Below are 18,841 nucleotides of genomic sequence, written 5' to 3' on the forward strand. Positions count from 1 at the left end.
CACTGTGCCCAGTGGACCGGAGACGGAAGGTTTTGCAGCGCAATAGGAACCAATGGAAAACGGACGTTTACAGCACACTGGCTGTAAAAATGGACTGTTTGCCTGCATCCATCCGTACAGCCGGATCCGCCAAAAAAAGCTAAGGCCCCGTTTACACTTAATCAGTTGGTACGTGGTTTTTTTCCTTCTCTATAGCAGTGCATTGTGAAAAATATTTCATTTAAAACGCGTAAAGTGTGAAAGGTGCCATAGGAGAACATGGGACTTACTTTGAAAATCAGTTGACGTTTCAGTTATAACTGAGAGCAACTGATTAAGTGTAAACGGGGCCTTTATGTGAACCGGGCCTAACTCTAACTCTCTAACCATAACTCTGAATTGCGCATGTGCAAGACTGTCACGCTGGCCGGCACAATGACGTGTAGTAGCCGGCGTGATGACGAAAGTTGCAGTGACGGAGCCGCCAGCTGGACCTGGAGAGAAGCCAGGAGGACGCCGGCTTACAGTGGGCTGGAGGAAGCCCCAGGTAAGTACCAGTTTCATTTTTTTTTTTACTGCTCAGGGTCTCTTTTAAAATCATAAAAAAAAATCTATTTAACGTTGAAAAAAATATATATAAATCACCCCCTCCCCCAAAATAATAATTGCACATTTAGGAGTATATACCTATGGAGTATATACCTATTTGAACCTGCAATCTGTTATTGACCAATGCCAATTAGGAGGAAGTAGATTTTTTTGAGATTTTATTGGGGTTTATGTGATTTTCTACTATATTCACTATAATTTACTCTGTAATTCTAGTACTCTGCTAAAAAAAATGGAAGGGCAGAAGTGAGATTACACTGTGGCCTATCTGGCCTTAAAGAGGACCTGAAGTGAGAGGAATATAGAGGCTGACATATTTATTTAACTTTGAAGGATACCCGAGGTGACATGTGACATGATGAGATAGACATGGAATCAGGGCCGGATTTAGGCCAAGGCCATGGCCTAGGGCACCACAGCAGCAAGGGCACCAAAGAAGCAGGCTAAACTGGTGCAGCATTTGCAAGCTTGCAAATGCTGCAATGCAGGGAGATTTGGCGAGTGCCTGACCGCGGTACTCTGCTGCTAGCTGCCTATGCAGCAGCCACCTTGCTCTCTGTGCACATTTGCATTGTGGCCAGTGGCTATTAATTTGGGCTGCATTGCAGTCACAAAGATCAGCTGGACTGCCAGGCAACTGGTATTGTTTACAGGAAACATCCATATCACTCTCATTTAAGGTTCCCTTTAAGCAACCTAATGTTTCTATTGCATTGAGCATAAATGGTAAATTTTAGGCCAGCTTCAGTTACTACTGTAGTGGTACAGTGGTTAGTGTGCTTGCCCACCACACAGTGAGACCCAGGTTCAAATCCCAGCCAATGTGAGTTGGCTTTTATGCTACAAATCCTTAAAGGGAACCTAAACGGAGAAGGATATGGACTTTTCCTTTTAAAATAATACCAGTTGCCTGAATCGCCTGCTGATCCTGTGTCTCTAATACTTTTAGCCACAGCCCCTGAACAAGCATGCAGATCAGGTGCTCTGACTGAAGTCAGACTGGATTAGCTGCATGCTTGTTTCAGGGTGTGATTCAGCCACTATTGCAGTCACAAAGATCAGCTGGACTGCCAGGCAACTGGTATTGTTTACAGGAAACATCCATATCACTCTGTTAAGGTTCCTTTTAAGCAACCTAATGTTTCTATTGCATTGAGCATAAATGATACATTTTAGGCCAGCTTCAGTTACTACTGTAGTGGTACCGTGGTTAGTGTGCTTGCCCACCACACAGTGAGATCTGGGTTCGATTCCCAGCCATGGTATGATGTATACTGGTTTTTGAAATAGGATAATTCCCTGGCAGATGAGACCCTCCTTCCTCCGGGAGGAGGGAATAGGTAGAAGGGGAGGTGGGAGGAGACCCACAAGAGGCTAATTAAAAACTCCCTAGCAGAGTGTGTAGCAGCTGTCCCATAACTAATTAGTGTAGGCAGACAACTGAGTCAAATGGTATAAGGACCTTGCTTGGAGGAGGGAGGGCCCTCCAGCAGTGATGTGTATTTCACTCAATCAGGTGTTCCTTCAGGTATTAGTGCTCTTGAAACATATTTTCTATCATTTTTCCAGCCGGTAGAATTTTTTAAAATTTTCAAAATTGAAGTCTATTGCGGTTTGCGAACTTTTTCGCGAACCGAACCTTTCGCGGAGGTTTGCGAACAGGGTTCGCGAAACTAAAATCGGAGGTTCGCGACATCTCTATACTCCTTCCTCCTGTTATTCAGGCCGAATTAAGTTCATTGGAGACTTTGGACCATTCAGTCTGAACATCTTCCTTCTCTTCTGCTTCAGATACTGAATAACCAGAGTTCTCCAGACAGTAATAAGTAGTGTTTTCTGGCCCTCTTTATCTATTACCATTACCATGATTGTGTGTACAAGCAAAATAAAACAGAATGCAAGGATATGCATGCGATAGAAACCATATAACACATAAAATATTGAAACTGAGCAGATGTATTGTTTATGGAAAATAAATGCATATTTTGGATTTGATGCCAGCAACATGGTTCAGAAAACAAGGAAAAATTATGGGAATGGTCTTGTGATGCAAACAAAGAAAAAAAAAAAAAAGAAAAATAATTATCAGAAGCTAAGTTACAAAGGGGTATACCATTCTGTGGAACACCGTGTGAGCCCTTGGTGTAATGATTCAATTCCTAATGATTTAATTCCTTAATGTAAAATGTCAAAGAAATCTACAATATATTATTAAAATATTCTTTTAGGCTAGTTACACACCAGGACGTTGCGTTTAGGGGACGTTATAGGGCACATAACGTGCCCCTAACGCAACGCCTGGTGCTCTCTGGTGTGGACGTCGGAGTGAGCCGCATTGTGCAGCTCACTCTGGCGTCCGTGATGCCATGATGCGTACTCTTGGACGCATGCAGCATCACATGGTCCCGCCCGGCCAATCGCCGCACAGAGCTGCCACTCCAGGAAGTAAACACTGCACGTCACTGAGTGCAGTGAATATGAATTAGCCATGTGCCCGGCCGCTCTCCCCTCCTCCCCAACATGACTGAGCATGTGCAAGCAGTCTAACGCGGCTCTGCCGCGTAGAACGCACAGCATGCAGCACTTTGCTGCGTTACAATGTAACGCAACGTGGGCAGTGTGAACAGCCCACTTGTGTTACATTGCTGTGCGTTGGGGGAGCGTTACAGGCTGCACTAACGTGCGCCTGTAACGTTCCTGTGTGCAAGAAGCCTTAGGCAGAGAATCTCACTTGTGTACAGGCAGCAGGCTCAATGATCTAGTATCCTACATTTTTAAATGAAAATCGGCATCAGTTTGCTTTGTTCCCCTCTCTACCCTGTCCTTAGCAGACACTCCGTTGTTCCTGGTGTCGTCATCCCTCCATCCTTCTTCATAGACACAAATGTGTCACTTGATTGTTTCCTGGTGATGCGTATGTATGGCACTGGGACCCTGTAATACTAACATCCACAGGATTGAGGGGAGATGAAATACTGTAAAAATTGGAACCTTTTGTATTATATGCAAATGATACAGCTGATCATGGGAACACACGATAACCTCTTGACTTGGTGGCCGATGGACCATCCAATTTGATAATTATTATCAAAGCAGTGCAGCCAAGAGCATGCTGGATAGATGATGCAACCAAGTTTGGGCCAAAATTGGTCACATGTATCGATCGGACATGTTGAAAGATGTTGGGCCATCACGGTCAATTGGGTGTGCGACGGTAACAGTGAGCGATATCAGGACACGTGATGAATGCAACAAACCCCCCTGTGCTGTTCCCCCTCGTGTATAAATGTGGCCCCATGTGTGCATTTATACATTACCTGTCCTGTGTCGTTTACCACACAGTGCCCATTCGTCTTCTGGTTCTTTCTCTTCCATTTGCGCCTCACATGCCTCCTGTGTATAACACATAAAATTCACACGTGCTAAATGATGTCACACGTGCTAAATGATGTCACACGTGCTAAATGCCTGCACACGTGCCACACGCTAGACGCTTGTGGCGGTGAGGCACAAATGAAAGAGGAAGAACCAGAAGATGGATGGCCACTGCGCAGTGGCGACATAGGACAGGTAACCTATTTTATTATTATTATTATTTGTTTTATTTATATAGCGCCAGCATATTTCGCACACGGGGGGCACATTTATACACTAGGTGGCAGAGGTGGATGCAGCGGACTCAGGAGATTCCTGAGAGATTTCATGCTGAAATAGATCGGGAATTGGCCTGCAGTGTTTGGGCAGCCGAGTAGCCGACAGATCTCTCTTTAATCAGATTCGATCAGAGAGAGATTTAAATCTGCCCATAATTGCTATATGTATGGACACCTTAACTTTCCACATCATTGGCATCTTTTAGTTTTTATTTTTCAGTGTTTTAGAATTAAAAAAAACAACAACAAAAAAAACAACAACACAGACATGAAAAGAACGCACTATATAATAATACAGTATACTTGGAGAGGTTTTATTTTACTCAATCAATTTTGGAATGAAATACTCAGCAAAGTAAGATCAGTTTACATGATGTCATCATTTTTTTTTCACTAAAATCTAAACTGAATACAAAAAAGAAATCACAAAATGTACCCTGTTTGCATGATAAAATAGCAATAAATCAGTTGTCTGGAACTTTCACATCCTGGTCACTAATTGCTGTTTGTAGAGTCAGCTGGAAAGTGGAATAGTTGGACAGACCTGACACATTAATGAAGAGGAATGGCAGCATTTGCTACAAAGACCACCAGATTGATTAAGGTAATGTCCTGGCCAAGAGCGAGTTTCTCTTGGCCTGCGCTTCACACCAGTGCATGAACTGACGTGATCCCTTCGCCTGATGCAGATTCCTCCATGGTGACATCATGGCTGCGAGTCTCGGATATTCAGTGCTCCTGACATGGCAGAATTGGTGCTGTACAGAACATGGGTGAGTCACAATGAGCGAGAGACGACCTGTCCCCTTTCGTGTAATTGAATATGACGTTATGATGGGTGAGCACTTACGTTGTGTCATTCCCTCTGACATATGACGAATGGTAGCATAACAAAGGAATATTATCTTACAACCTTAGTCTAGTGTTGCTCATGATTAAAATTAAAGGGAATCTCCGCCCACACATCTTGCTACTTGAAATGCATGCATAAGACCTGTTCTTGAGTGTTTTGTACTTGCTTTTGAGGTCCACTCACTAATGGCCTCAATTCACTAAGCAGTTTAGACTAGTCTACAGATGTTTTTTAGTCTACTGATGGTTTGGTGTAATGTTTTAGACCTGTTTTTAGACCTGGTCTAATGCTGGGGATACACGGTCTGTTTTGAGCCATGTATTGAGCCGCACGATAGTCCCCGTGGGCAGTTCTTTATCTTCTCTTCGTTTTTGACCATTGTCCTGCCTGCAATATCGAGCAGGGAAAATCCCCCCCCCCCCCCCCCCCCGGATAGATAACCTTTTTCCTGTGTGGCAGAGGTCTTTTTTTTTTTTTTAAAGGAATGCTGTCTTCTCAACACAGGCTAATGGATTTAAAGGGGTACTCCAGATCATATTTTGTGCGCATTTTCATGCGCTTGCTGCAATGGCGTTCGCGAAATCGTAACAATTAGTTATTAGACTGAATTGCTCAGTAGACCAGCCCTTTCCCCAGCCCATGCTCAACAACGGTACTGTGATCTGTATAGGCTGTAAAGTGGTTGATTGTTGTACAAGAAGACCTATTGTAGCTCACCATAATTTGTATGTAACTAACCGTTTCCTTCCACAGGTTTTACCGGTGCACTGGATGTGAAGACAAGAGATTGTGTATTATTGACCTTTTATGTGCAAGGGAGGTGTGTTGTGACATTGAAGTGTTTCGAGTTGATTGCAACTACAGTGACCACTATTAGGATATGAATAAATCAATCATCCGGAGCCTGGTACTAACGGATCATACGGGTTACCCTTCACTAAAGCTGGCCATACATCTACTGATATTGCAGTTGTCTCATAGAGTGCATGCGTGGCCAGACTGCGCATGCGTCTACTCAAGCCAACTGAAGAATTTACAGAACCGAGTAGCGGAGGATCGAGGTGGCCCGGAATCACTGCGAGGGAGCCAGCTGCCATGAGGGCACTGGAGGAAGCCCCAAATATGTATACTTTTTTTTCCCTTTCATCTCAGGTACACTTTAAATACCTAACGACCGCCTTATGCCAATGGGAGTGATTGCGGCGGCAGCCCCAGGACCGCTTAACGCCAATTGGCGTCAAGTCCTAGGGCCAGCTAATGCAGGAGATCACGCGCAGGCTGCGCCGAGTGGTGGTGATTGCCGCTCGGGAGACTGTTAGACGGCAAAACCGCCGTCTTTCTAGTGCTGCGATCTGCAGCAGCGCTGTACTGGGGACAGCCGTGTGACACGTCTGTCCCCCTGGCCCACAGGAGAGCGATCGGTGAAGCCTACGACAAGTTGATCGCCATGATTGGCTGGCTGGGCGGGTGGGAGGGGTCAATCAGACGCCACTAACAGAGAGCTCTGTTGGTGGGAAGAAAAGGGGGGGGGGGGGTCACGGGTGTGCTGTGTTGTGCGGCCCTGCAGCTTGGCCTTAAAACTGCAGTGGCCAATTTAACTAAAAGTAGCCTGGTCTTTAGGGGGGCTTAGCACTGTGGTCCTCAAGAGGTTAAGGTAATCCACGATGGACATTTGTCCTCGCCAGCTGTACATAGAGTTCTGGACAGTCAGACTACTACTAGCTACTCCTGCCAGCTCCTAATCCTGGAACTCCAGACTGGTACTCTCTGCTTACGCTGAGTTACATCATATGAATGATAAATAAGATAGAGAATTACGCATCAGTGGAAATGCCCTGGTGCCCCATATCTAGAGTTGCAGCATGCCAGATTACTGACTCACATTATGTGTTTATACTGGACTGCATGGATCTGCGTAGATTCCGATGTCTGTATCTGACAGAGAGCCCAGCTACTGGTAATTATGAGTTGGCACAGGGGCGGTAATCCCATCTCTTTGAACAATGGGTTTTCCTCTGGCTTCTGTCTTTTACACTTCCCACTCACTGCAGTGACAGACAGGCTGTACTGTGACATAACAGACATGCTGTGATTACATTGTGTAATGTACAGTACATTGCGTTATTGTTTCGGTGGGACTGTATATATTAACCCTTCCGGTCTCCTGTGCTCACACCTACTACATTTTTGTCTCATTAACCCTGCAACAAATATTCTCGCTTACGCAATGCATGATCTGCCTAGCTATCTGTCTACTGAAATATTATGCATGGTTTTTATAGAGTGCAGTAGGATGCCTGATACAACACACTGCCGCCACCCCCCCCCCCACCAGACACCCCCAAACCAGGATGTTGCATGAGAGGCCCTCTCTTGCAAATGGCAGCGCTTTCAAATATAGGCTGCAACTGAATTGACCAGCTGCAAAGATGTGCAGAGCCCAGACACAGACAGATTACACAACTTACATTCAAAACAGATGCAGCAGTTGCAGACATGAGTGCATGGAGCCAGGACAGCTGAGACGCCACTCTGCTAAAGACTCTGCAGGGACCCTAGGGAGCAATAGGTAAGTTGGGGGCAGACATGGCAGGAGAACAATGCTCTCGGCCAACGTTTGGCCAAGTTGTTCTCAGGGCCGGTCCTAGACATTTTGCTACCTGAGGTAAACTTGTGAGGATGCGCCCTCCCCCCACCCGATTTGGAATGATCACACAGCACCCAACAATTTACTCTGCTTCAATTAATGTTTTCACAGGGGTCCGTTAAAAATGGCGCCAGTTATCGTAGTTAAAAAACGGCGCCTCATAGAGAACCACTATCGCTAGTTATTTTTCGTTTTTGACAGCTAAAAAATGGCGCTGGCTTTAAAAACGATATTTATCGTTTATATTTATATTTGTATTGCTCCCAAACGATATTTATCGTTTTAACCCTTGCTTTGCTGCCGTTTGGAAAATATCTGCCCGCCGGCTTTAATGTTTAATAGCAAAGCCCCTTAAAAGCTAAAAACACCAAATTTGCAGGGAATGTTAAGAAGAAAATTGTGAATAAGAGGGAAATTATTTTTTTTCAAAAAGACCTTATAGTTTTTGAGAAAATCGATTTTGAATATTCTTCTTCTGACCGTGGGAAAATTAAACGCCCGCCGACTTTAGCGGTTAATAGCAAAGCCCCTTTAAATGCCAGAAACACCAAATGTGTAGGGAATGTTAAGAAGAATAGTGGGAACACGAAGTGGGAACATTCTGGCTATCCCAGCCTGCATGGGAGACCAGGGGTTACAGAGGCTCGGGAGGGGGGACCCCACGTCATTTTTTTCAAAAAATTTCCCACACTCTGAACATAACCCACAAATTTTAATTTATAAAAATAAATAAATAAAATGTTTCAATTTTTTTTTTAAATATTGTTTCCCAGTATCTTTTTAACATATCCTGCAAATTTGGTGTTGCTAGGATTTAGGGGACTTTGCTATTAACTGCTAAAGTTGGCGGAAAAAGTTTCCACGGAAATGTCAGTACGCGATTTAAATAGATACATTTCCTCTTTGAAGATTTAAAATCGATTTTCTCAAAAACTATAAGGTCTTTTTGAACATTTTTTTTTTCTTCGTGTTCCCACTATTCTTCTTAAAGAGACTCCGTAACAAAAATTGCATCCTGTTTTTTATCATCCTACAAGTTCCAAAAGCTATTCTAATGTGTTCTGGCTAACTGCAGCACTTTCTACTATCACAGTCTCTGTAATAAATCAATGTATCTTTCCCCTGTCAGACTTGTCAGCCTGTGTCTGGAAGGCTGCCAAGTTCTTCAGTGTTGTGGTTCTGCTATGAACTCCCCCTTCCAGGACCCTCTATGCACACTGCCTGTGTATTATTTAGATCAGGGCATCTTCTCTCTTCTTTCTTATCTTTTACAAGCTGCATAAATCGTCCTCTGAGCTGGCTGGGCTTTCACATACTGAGGAATTACAAACAAGGGCAAAGCTGTTTGCAGAAAGAAAAGAGCAGCCTGAAACTTCAGTGCATGAGAACTGCAGGGGGAAAGAAACACACAAATGATCTCTTGAGATGCAAAAGGAAGGGTGTATACAGCCTGCTTGTGTATGGATGTATTTTTCTATGTGTGGACATACTGTACATCAACCTACTTCCTGTTTTGGTGGCCATTTTGTTTGTTTATAAACAAACTTTTTTTAACCACTTTTAATGCGGCGAGGAGCGGCGAAATTGTGACAGAGGGTAATAGGAGATGTCCCCTAACGCACTGGTATGTTTATTTTTGAGCGATTTTTAACAATACAGATTCTCTTTAACATTCCCTACACATTGGGTGTTTCTGGCATTTAAAGGGGCTTTGCTATTAACCGCTAAAGTCGGCGGGCGTTTAATTTTCCCACGGTCAGAACAAGAATATTCAAAATCGATTTTCTCAAAAACTATAAGGTCTTTTTGAAAAAAAATGTTTTCCTCTTGTTCACAATTTTCTTCTTAACATTCCCTGCAAATTTGGTGTTTTTAGCTTTTAAGGGGGCTTTGCTATTAAACATTAAAGCCGGCGGGCAGATATTTTCCAAACGGCAGCAAAGCAAGGGTTAAAACGATAAATATCGTTCAGGCAGGACAAAAAAAAAAAGTTTTAAAATGATAAATTTCGTTCAAAAGGTCTGCACTATTTTAACCTTTAAAACGATAAATATCGTTTTTAAACATATATCGGGCAGAAGGGGGCGCCATTTTTTTGCCGGCGCCATTTTTAACTAGACTCGTTCTCACATGCCATGCTGCAGCTCAACACAATAGCACGCTGGTTGTGAGTCTGTGAGTCTCGTTCTCTTCCTACTCTGTCTGCATGCTGTTAGTGTAAACACAGTACAAAAATGCTGCCACTGTAATCTTTGCCACCAGATGCAAATGTTTCACCTTGCCTCATTAAAGGACCGGCCTTGGTTGTTCTGCCAGGCTGATCCCTGGCTGAGGAGCTGGGGGTTATTTTCTTTGGAGCAATGCTGAAGAGTGCCAATTTCTTCATCAATGCTAAGGGAGGTGTTTGTAAAGTGGCAAAGCTGGCCTTTCTGAGGCCAGGAACCCACTACAAGTCACAAAATGATGTAGCAATCGCTAGCGTTTTTGATTAGGGTTTTATAAGCGCGCCGATTTCATCTGCGTTTCCAGTGATTTTGGTAGGGATTTTAAAAAATGTAAGCTTTTTGCCAGCGATTGTGATAGCGATTTGCGATTAGCGATTTTAATTCTGATTGGTCTTTTCAAATTATTATTATTTTTACAGTTTGCAGTAATTTAAAATCACACACAAATCGCTATGTAGCGATTCATGAGCGATTTGCCAGTGCTTATATCATTTTTATTGGAGGGCAACTCTCCCAAAATGCTGCATGTCCTGTGATTGCGATTTTGCGAATTGCAAATGCTACTGTGGAATTTGTTACATTTATTTACATTGGCAGAGCGTTTAGGGAAATCAATAGCGAGTTAACCTTCTTGGCGGTAATCCCGAACAAGCCGCCGATTTGCTGGGCCGATTTGTTTAATTTTTTTTTTTTGCTGGACGCAGCTAGCACTTTGCTAGCTGCGCCAGCACCCCGATCGCCGCCGCCGCGCGCCCGATCGCCGCTATCCGGTGCGGTGCACGGCCCCCCCCCAGACCCCGTGCGCTGCCTGGCCAATCAGTGCCAGGCAGCGCCGAGGGGTGGCCCGGGACTCCCAATGACGTCCCGACGTCAGTGACGTCGGTGACGTCAGTGACGTCGGTGACGTCATCCCGCCCGTTGCCATGGCGACGGGGGAAGCCCTCCAGGAAATCCCGTTCTTTGAACGGGATTTCCTGATCGGAGATCGCCGAAGGCGATCGAAGAGGGCGGGGGGATGCCGCTGAGCAGCGGCTATCATGTAGCGAGCCCTGGGCTCGCTACATGATATAGAAAAAAAAAAAAAACTGCCGCGCTGCCTCCTGGCGTATTTTTTTATACCGCCAGGAGGGGTTAAAGGGACCCTGAGCAGTGCCTGAAATTAAAAGATTACACTTACCTGGGGCTTCTTCCAGCTCACCGTAGGCAGCGAGGTTCCCCGGTGTCCTCCTGGCTCCTCTCTTTGTGCCTCCGCCACCCCCCATTACTGGCTACACCCGGGCCGGCTCTTCCTGGTTAATGACGCATGGAGTCATCATGCCGGCTGCTTCGCGTCATCACGGCGGCCGGCGTGACAGGTCTGCGCATGTGTGGGTTTTGCGTGCATGCGCAGACCCGTTACGCCGGCAAAAAAATGCCATCAGATCGATTTTCAAAAGATTTCATACTGATACTGAAATCTATTGGAAATCTGTTCCTAGTAAAAAATGTTCCTAAACGCATCAGATTAGAAATCTATCTGATCATCTATCTGCTGCTAATCTAACGAGTGTATGGCCTGCTTCAGGCCTCTTTTCCACAGACTGTTGAGATGTGTTCTCAGCAAGCAGTTACCAGGCAACAGTGAGCAGTTGTGAGAGTTTGAGAGGCATTTCACTGCCTGTAAACAGTTCGTGGAAAAGAGGCCTAAAACTGGCAATTACAAGCCAGGATCGCAGCAGGGAGTGGCAGAAACAGCACAGAGGGGCCCAGGCAGGGCCGGATTTAGGGGCAGGCACCCAAGGCACGGGACTAGGGCGCCAGAATCTATCCTAATCCGATGGGCGGGTGACAGATTAACTGCACCTGTGTCACCCAACATAACTGTGCGACCTGTGCCCTAAGTTCACAGCCGCCCATCTCGCTTGGTTTTTGTGACTATCTGCGCCCCGCTTGAGCAGCGAACGGGGGCGGCTGTGCGGTTGCCGCTTACTGTGAGCGAACCTGTAGCCTGTAGGGTGCACTGAGGATGGAGCGAGAGAGAGTAGTCAGCAGCTGCTAAGACAGCAGGCTGCCTCGCTCAACAGTCATGTAACATGACTGTCATGTGACTTCAGCCAGCCAGGAGTGTGGATGGAGAGGTTTCGCGGTGCCGCTGGGGCTGATGGAGAAATCAGAATCCCGCCGGCTCCAAGCATATCGAGACCCCCCTTTCCCCCAGGAAGAAAAAGAAAAGTTTTTCTGCTCACAGGTCTCCAGCATCCAGGGTGCGTGGTGGATTATATAATTGCCAGATGGAATGACAGAGAAAAGGCTGCAGACTGCCGGTGTAAGTAAATCTATAACACTTTAAAAATTACTGTACTGCGTCTGATGTTCACAATGTCCTCCCACTAGAAAACAAATGTCATTTTTAAAGGTAACTATTTGCGTTCTTCTTACCAGTCCCCATCCTTTGCTGGGGTCCTCTCTGTTATTACACTATGGCCCCCGAAATACTCTAAGGCTGGATCCACACTATAAGTGCTTTTCTGAGCACTTGTGATTGCTTAGCGCTTTCTGAGTGCTTTTCAAAAATCGCTCCCATTCTCTTTCATTTAAATCGCAGTAAAAAAAAAAATCGCAGGGTATGCAGTGTATGGAGAGATTTTTAAAAAGCACTCAAAGTGCTCAGAAATCACAAGCGCTCCAAAAAGCGATTATAGTGTGGATCCAGCCTAACTCTGCCTGTGTATGTGCGGTCCTGGTCATCACCAATTGTGGTATCATAGCCAGAAGCATTCTGCACATGCACAGTTCGCGAAGACTGTAACTGTGCTTGCGCAGGACACTCCCAGGCAATGGACTTCGACTGGGCTTAATCACAGACTCTACTGCAGTAGAACGGAAGGTATCAGGAGGATGCCAATCAAGCAGATGGACTTCTGGGGCCTGGAGGAAGCCCCAGGTAAGTATAAATCCTTATACTTACTTTATCTCAGGTTTGCTCTAAAGTGTACCTGAGACGGGAAAAAGCTCTATTTTACTTACCTGTGGCTTCTTCCAGCCCCTCATAGCCGTACAGATCTATTGGTTTCCTCTTGGTTACATTGTGCCACTCTCCCTCCAAAAGCTTGCCCGCTAGACCAGTCATGGGCTATTGCGCATGCGCAGCCCAGGCCGTGCGCCTCCTCAATTGTGCTCCCTTGACTGGAAGCATTCTGTACATGAGTAGAATGCTCCCAGCCATGGGAGCATGATAATGGAAGTGCATGGCCAGGGCTGTGCATACTCAGTAGCCCGCAGATGGCGATAGCGACACAAACGGACCTGGCGGGAACCAAGAGACCTGTAAGTCTATGGGGTGCAGAGAGAAGCCCCAGGTAAGTAAAATAGAACTTATTCTTCCCTCTCAGGTTTACTTTAAAATCACACTAACTGAAGGAGGTGCTGTCTTGCAGGGACGGATCTAGGGCAGGGGGGCAAGCGGGTCTCTTGTCCCAGGCGCAGTTTGTTGAATTCGTAAAAAGGCGGCAAAATTTGGATGGGGAATGGCAGTTTAGGCGCCAAAACCTGACCTTGCCCCAGGCGCAACTTGGGGCAACTTGGTCTAGATCCGTCCCTGCTGTCTTGTCGGGAGTAGTGATGAATAGGCTCCGATTGGGACCTTTGTTCTGAATGCTTCTGTACAGAAGTTAAATTAAACCTGATGCACATTGCAGCAGGACGGTAAATCCCCCTTGTCGCTGTCTCTGTTTACTGCCCTCTGCGTTCCATGTCTGCTCTCAATCTACTTCCTCCTTCTGGCCGTGAAGGAGGAAATAGCTGGAAAGCTTAAATTCAGCATGGAAGGTGGTGCACAGAGGTGGCTACAAGGGTGAGTTAACCCCTCCTGCCACGGGGCACATCAGTTAAAATTTGAGTTCTGTCTCAAAGCATGCAGAACAGAGGTCCTAATCAGAACGCTCAACCCTTAGCTGGGTTAAGCAAAATTTTGCAGTTTATTTGAAAGTTAAGTGTTGGCAAGGGAGTGTTGGAAAAAATACTGTCGGTCGGGGGGTAGGGGGGGGGGGGGGGGGGGGGGGGCGCATGGTGATGGTGGGCCTTGGGCAGAGAAAAGTACAAATCCGGCCCTGTGCCCAGGAGAACACAATACTGACTGTTTTATCACCTGTTTTATCATCTGTTTATCACCTGTTTTACCGCACTTTTATCAAACATTTATCACACTTTGTATATTTTTAGTGAATACTCAAAAAAAAATTGGTAATTATCACTGGAGGTAATTTTTCACCTAAAAAAAGTGGTTTTGTGAATAGAGCCCAATGAATAGAATGGTATGCTTTTTATTGTAAGAATTTTAGAGTATAGATTCTCTTTAAAGAAGTTTGCTTCTATTTATGTACATTGCAGCAACTTTCTTAGTGATACAGTTTTTCTTTAGCCTAAATGTACAGTGATTTTTGTGTACACAATACCTTTGCTCTGCTGAGTTGATTTACTTAAAGCGATTCCTGAACGCTCCAAAAAGCGCTCTAGTGGGTTCCAGGCCTGACACTAAAGGCTCATACACCCCATCAGACTATAGTCTTTGGAAAATGAAAGCTCACAGACCAATCTTACCACCCTTCATGTAGTATGAGAGCCATACCTTCACAGTCTATACTATGGAGCTGAACTCCACATCAGAAAAAAAAATCTTTGCAAGATGCTAATACAAATCCTAAAATAAATCTAGCTGGATGGGAGCGCAGAGGGGAGAGCCCCGAGGTGAGGGAGAGGGGGGGAACTTCCCCTCTCCCCGCCGACTGTGGCCAAGGCTTTCCCCCTCATGTTGCCACCCCCTCCAGCCCCCACAAATTGGCCCCGAGCGGGCCCCGGGGGAGGCCCCGGCCCCCCCGATGGAGCAGGGGCTGCAGGGCCTATTGTTACGCCACTGGCTCCCACAGTTGGCACTTTGACCACTTTGTCACAGACTTTTTTTTAAAGGGATACTGTAGGGGGGTCGGGGGAAAATGAGTTGAAGTTACCCGGGGCTTCTAATGGTCCCCTGCAGACATCCTGTGCCTGCGCAGCCACTCCCCGATGCTCCGGCCCCCGCCTCTGGTTCACTTCTGGAATTTCAGACTTTAAAGTCTGAAAACCACTGCGCCTGCATTGCCATGTCCTCACTTCCCCTGATGTCACCAGGAGCACACGGCGCAGGCACAGACCATACTGGGCCTGCGCAAGTACGCTCCTGGTGCCATCAGCGGGAGTGAGGACATGGCAATGCAGGCGCAGTGGTTTTCAGACTTTAAAGTCTGAAATTCCAGAAGTGAACCAGAGGCGGGGCCAGAGCATCGGTGAGTGGCTGCGCGGGCACAGGATGTCTGCAGGGGACCATTAGAAGCCCCGGGTAACTTCAACTCATTTCCCCCGACCCCCCCCCCCCCCCCCCCCCCCCCCTACAGTATCCCTTTAAAGCTTTTATGTTGCAGATGCATTGTACAAAAGGCACGCACAGCACAAGTAACCTCATTTGCCAATCACCATGTGTCTGTTACAAACATAAAACAGTGAATTAAAATGAACTAATAAATCCACAGATCACAAGGCTGGATTTCACAATACTGGTTTTCATTCCAGATTGTTGGTGACCTAAAAATTAATGCCTTTAGTGTTCACGTCAGCGGTCAGCCGAAAGTGCTGTTTCTCTGATTAGTGTTTCCCTTCATTCCCGGCCAATTTTCCTAATCTGAACAACACGTATTTACAGCTATTTGTCACGCATATATAACTCAGTTAGATGAATGATGCCTGGATTTTCATTTAATCAGGTGAAACCTGCACGGTGGCATAGTGGTTAGGCTCTCTCCTTGCACCATGGGGTCCCTGGTTTAAATCCCAGTGAGGGTACTATCTGCACAGAGTTTGTATGTTGTCCCTGTGTCTGCATGGGTTTCCTCTGGGCACTACAGTTTCCTCCCACATCCCCAAAAATACAGAGAAGTTAATTGGTTCCCCCTAAAATTGGCCCTAGTGTATGTATTATACACTACATGATACATACCTAGACATATGACTATGGTAGGGAGTGGATTGTGTGAGCTTCTCTGAGGGACAGTTAAGTGACAAGAAAGTATACTCTGTACAGCGCTGCGGCAGATGTTGGTGGTATATAAATAACTGTAGATTATGTAGGTATAATCACTCTTAAAGGTTCACGGTGGGGAGAAAAAAAAATGCACATCCACTTACCTGGGGCTTCCTCCAGCCCATGGCAGGCAGGACGTGCCCTCGGCACCACTTCGCATCCTCCTGGTCGCCTCCGGTGGTGCCCCCGACCTGGCCAGGCCGGCTGCCAGGTCGGGCTCTTCTGCGCTCCAAAATGCGCCTCACGCGTGCGCGCTGACATCGGACGTCCTTCGGGCTGTACTGCGCAGGTGCAGTAGTTCTGCGCCTGCGCAGTACAGCCCGAAGGACGTCCGATGACGTCAGCTCGCCGTGTGAGGCGCATTTTGGAGCGCAGAAGAGCCCGACCTGGCAGCCGGCCTGGCCAGGTTGGGGGCGCCACCGGAGGCGACCGGGAGGATGCGGAGTGGTGCCGAGGGCATGTCCTGCCTGAAGGAAGCCCCAGGTAAGTGGATGTGCATTTTTATTTTTTTCCCCCCACCGCGGATCTTCCCTTTAAGACGTAAACAATCTCAAATTAATAGATTTGGTACTGCAGAGACAGGCTCTGCTGACCAATTTAAATGACAAGTTGCTGTCTTGAAGTGAGCATTCGCTTCTTGTATTTTGCATTTTGATTCTGTGGCAGCTGCAGGTGACTCCCCTGGTGGTGGGAGCACTGGGGTCTACCTGCGCTGCCCTCTTGGTATTGCAATGTGGAGTGGGGGTCCTGGGTGGAGGTAGAGCCCGGGGCCCCCTCCTCTCATGTGCCCCAGGGTTTTGTGATTTTAAATCTTACTTTTGCAGCTCCTAGTGTACAGGTCAGTTGGTAGGGAGGAGGGCTTGGAGAGGGATACCTGCACGTGGTGCCCCCTGCTGGTCACATTATCTACTATATTGTGTGCGACTGAGCTCTCTCCTGTCCAAGGCCGTCCTTTTCAGTTTTTGTTAGATTTGGTACTGCAGACACAGGTACTAGTATTTGCATCTTGCAATCTCATGTCGGGGAGAGTGCCGCTGCGATCCACCAGACAGGAAGGGAACCATGGTGACCATGATGCTGGTGAAAGCAGGTACAGTATGTATCCCTGCCTCCCTCCCCTGCCTGCTGATCTGCCACCTCACCTCCACTACCACCGCACCACACAGTCACACATACACCACAGCGGCAGTGCCCAGCGGCAGTGCCCAGCGGCAGCGGACGAACACATAACATTTTCTATGGGGCAAAATGAGAGACTCTTGGGGGCCCCTACAGACTCTGGGGCTCCCCTTACCGTAATTGATGCTCCGGCCCCCCTGACCTTAACCACCACCTCTGCACGTCTTACCTTAACCAACCCTCCCTGCCGCCACCAATCCGTGGCAAAAATCAATAATTTGTGGGTTCCGCCACAGGCGCCTTTATAAATAATGGTAATACTGTGAAATTTGTTTACCTGCCACACCCAATAAATAGCAGCCATTAGTGTTGTCTGCAGTGCAAAATACAACAAAGTACGGCTACAAATAGCGAGCGCAAGCTATTTATCAGGCGCAGCGGATGCCTAAATTTCTTAGTATTGGCGTTATTTATAAAGGTACCTATGTCAGTGCCAAATTTCCTGCTTCCGACAATTCAGCCCAGTATAGATCAGTATACTGTAATATATTAGTGTAAGAGGCAAAAATCTTCCATGTCTTTATTTTCCATTGCATTCTTTTCTGTCTACAATATTGGGTCTGCTGGTGATGTTTTCCTCATTGTTTGCTGATTTGATATACAGTATTTCTGAGAAAAGGCTAATCTTGTTCCTTGCAGGCTAAAGCTCTCCTATCTGGTGCCCAAGACTTAGATCCATATCCCCTATCCTGGCTATCTTGTGATTAACTGACCTCTTGGTCCCTAAGCGTGACTGGAAGACACTACAAGACCAGCCTGGTCTCCTGGAGGAGGGGTCCAACATCAGCACAAGCCACTTCCTGCCCTCTGATATGTTATCAACAACATTTCCACCCCTGCTAATTGCAGCTAATAATGAAAGGAGTAGAAAACAAAACAGGAAGACAATAAAAAGCAGCAAATTTCTATATACAGTATATATATATATAGTGAATTTGATACAGTTGCTCTATCTGCGTTATTTTTAGAATTTCAAGTACAGTTTTGTGTTCCTAAACCAGGAGGTTTTTGCAAGTAATCTGCTTCACATGAGCAAGAAATATCAGTCATAATGCTTGAAAAGCCAGGCTCTTATCTACGAGGGGGGAAAGAGGCGCCCAGCAATTGATAAAACTGAGTTAAAAACAATTAAAAGGAAAAAAATTAGGTGGCTTGCCTAAATAAAAACAAATTCATAAGATAAATCACAAGTGCTCTAAACCCGCAGCTGAACTCTGGTCTCCTACCTCTCGTGTCCCTACCTCTCCCTTTAGATTGTAAGCCTTTGGGCATGGTCCTCCTCCTTTTGTGTCCAACCTGATCATGCACCTCCATTACTGTGAACCCATGCTATGCATCTGAGTGAACCTAACTTGCCTAATCTCCATGCTCCATCCAGTGACTGACTAAGCATTACCTGGCACTCATACTGTGCTGCATGATCTGATCTTTCTTGTATTCATGTATTGTCATTTTGCTGTATGTCACCCCTAAATATTGTATGTATCCCTATTTATTGTCCAGCGCTGCGTAATATGTTGGCGCTTTATAAATACAATAAATAAATAATTAAAAATAAATGAATGTTAGTAAGCACTTGCAATGTGTTTCGTGGGTTTATATCCA

General features: G+C 46.1%; 1 long non-coding RNA gene across 2 annotated transcripts; it reads left to right on the forward strand.

The window, feature by feature from the left end:
• Window positions 1–318: 318 nt before the first annotated feature.
• LOC137561077 (uncharacterized) lies at window positions 319–18,144 on the forward strand. Of its 2 annotated transcripts, none has more exons than XR_011029866.1 (4): window positions 319–526; window positions 4,754–4,845; window positions 4,931–5,014; window positions 17,876–18,144. It is a non-coding gene; the product is annotated as an uncharacterized lncRNA (long non-coding RNA). The 2 variants fall into 2 exon arrangements; XR_011029867.1 differs by lacking the exon at window positions 17,876–18,144 and adding an exon at window positions 5,848–6,009.
• Window positions 18,145–18,841: the final 697 nt, after the last annotated feature.

Source organism: Hyperolius riggenbachi, chromosome 3 (assembly GCF_040937935.1).
Source record: "Hyperolius riggenbachi isolate aHypRig1 chromosome 3, aHypRig1.pri, whole genome shotgun sequence".
In the NCBI taxonomy this organism is placed as follows: domain Eukaryota; kingdom Metazoa; phylum Chordata; class Amphibia; order Anura; family Hyperoliidae; genus Hyperolius; species Hyperolius riggenbachi.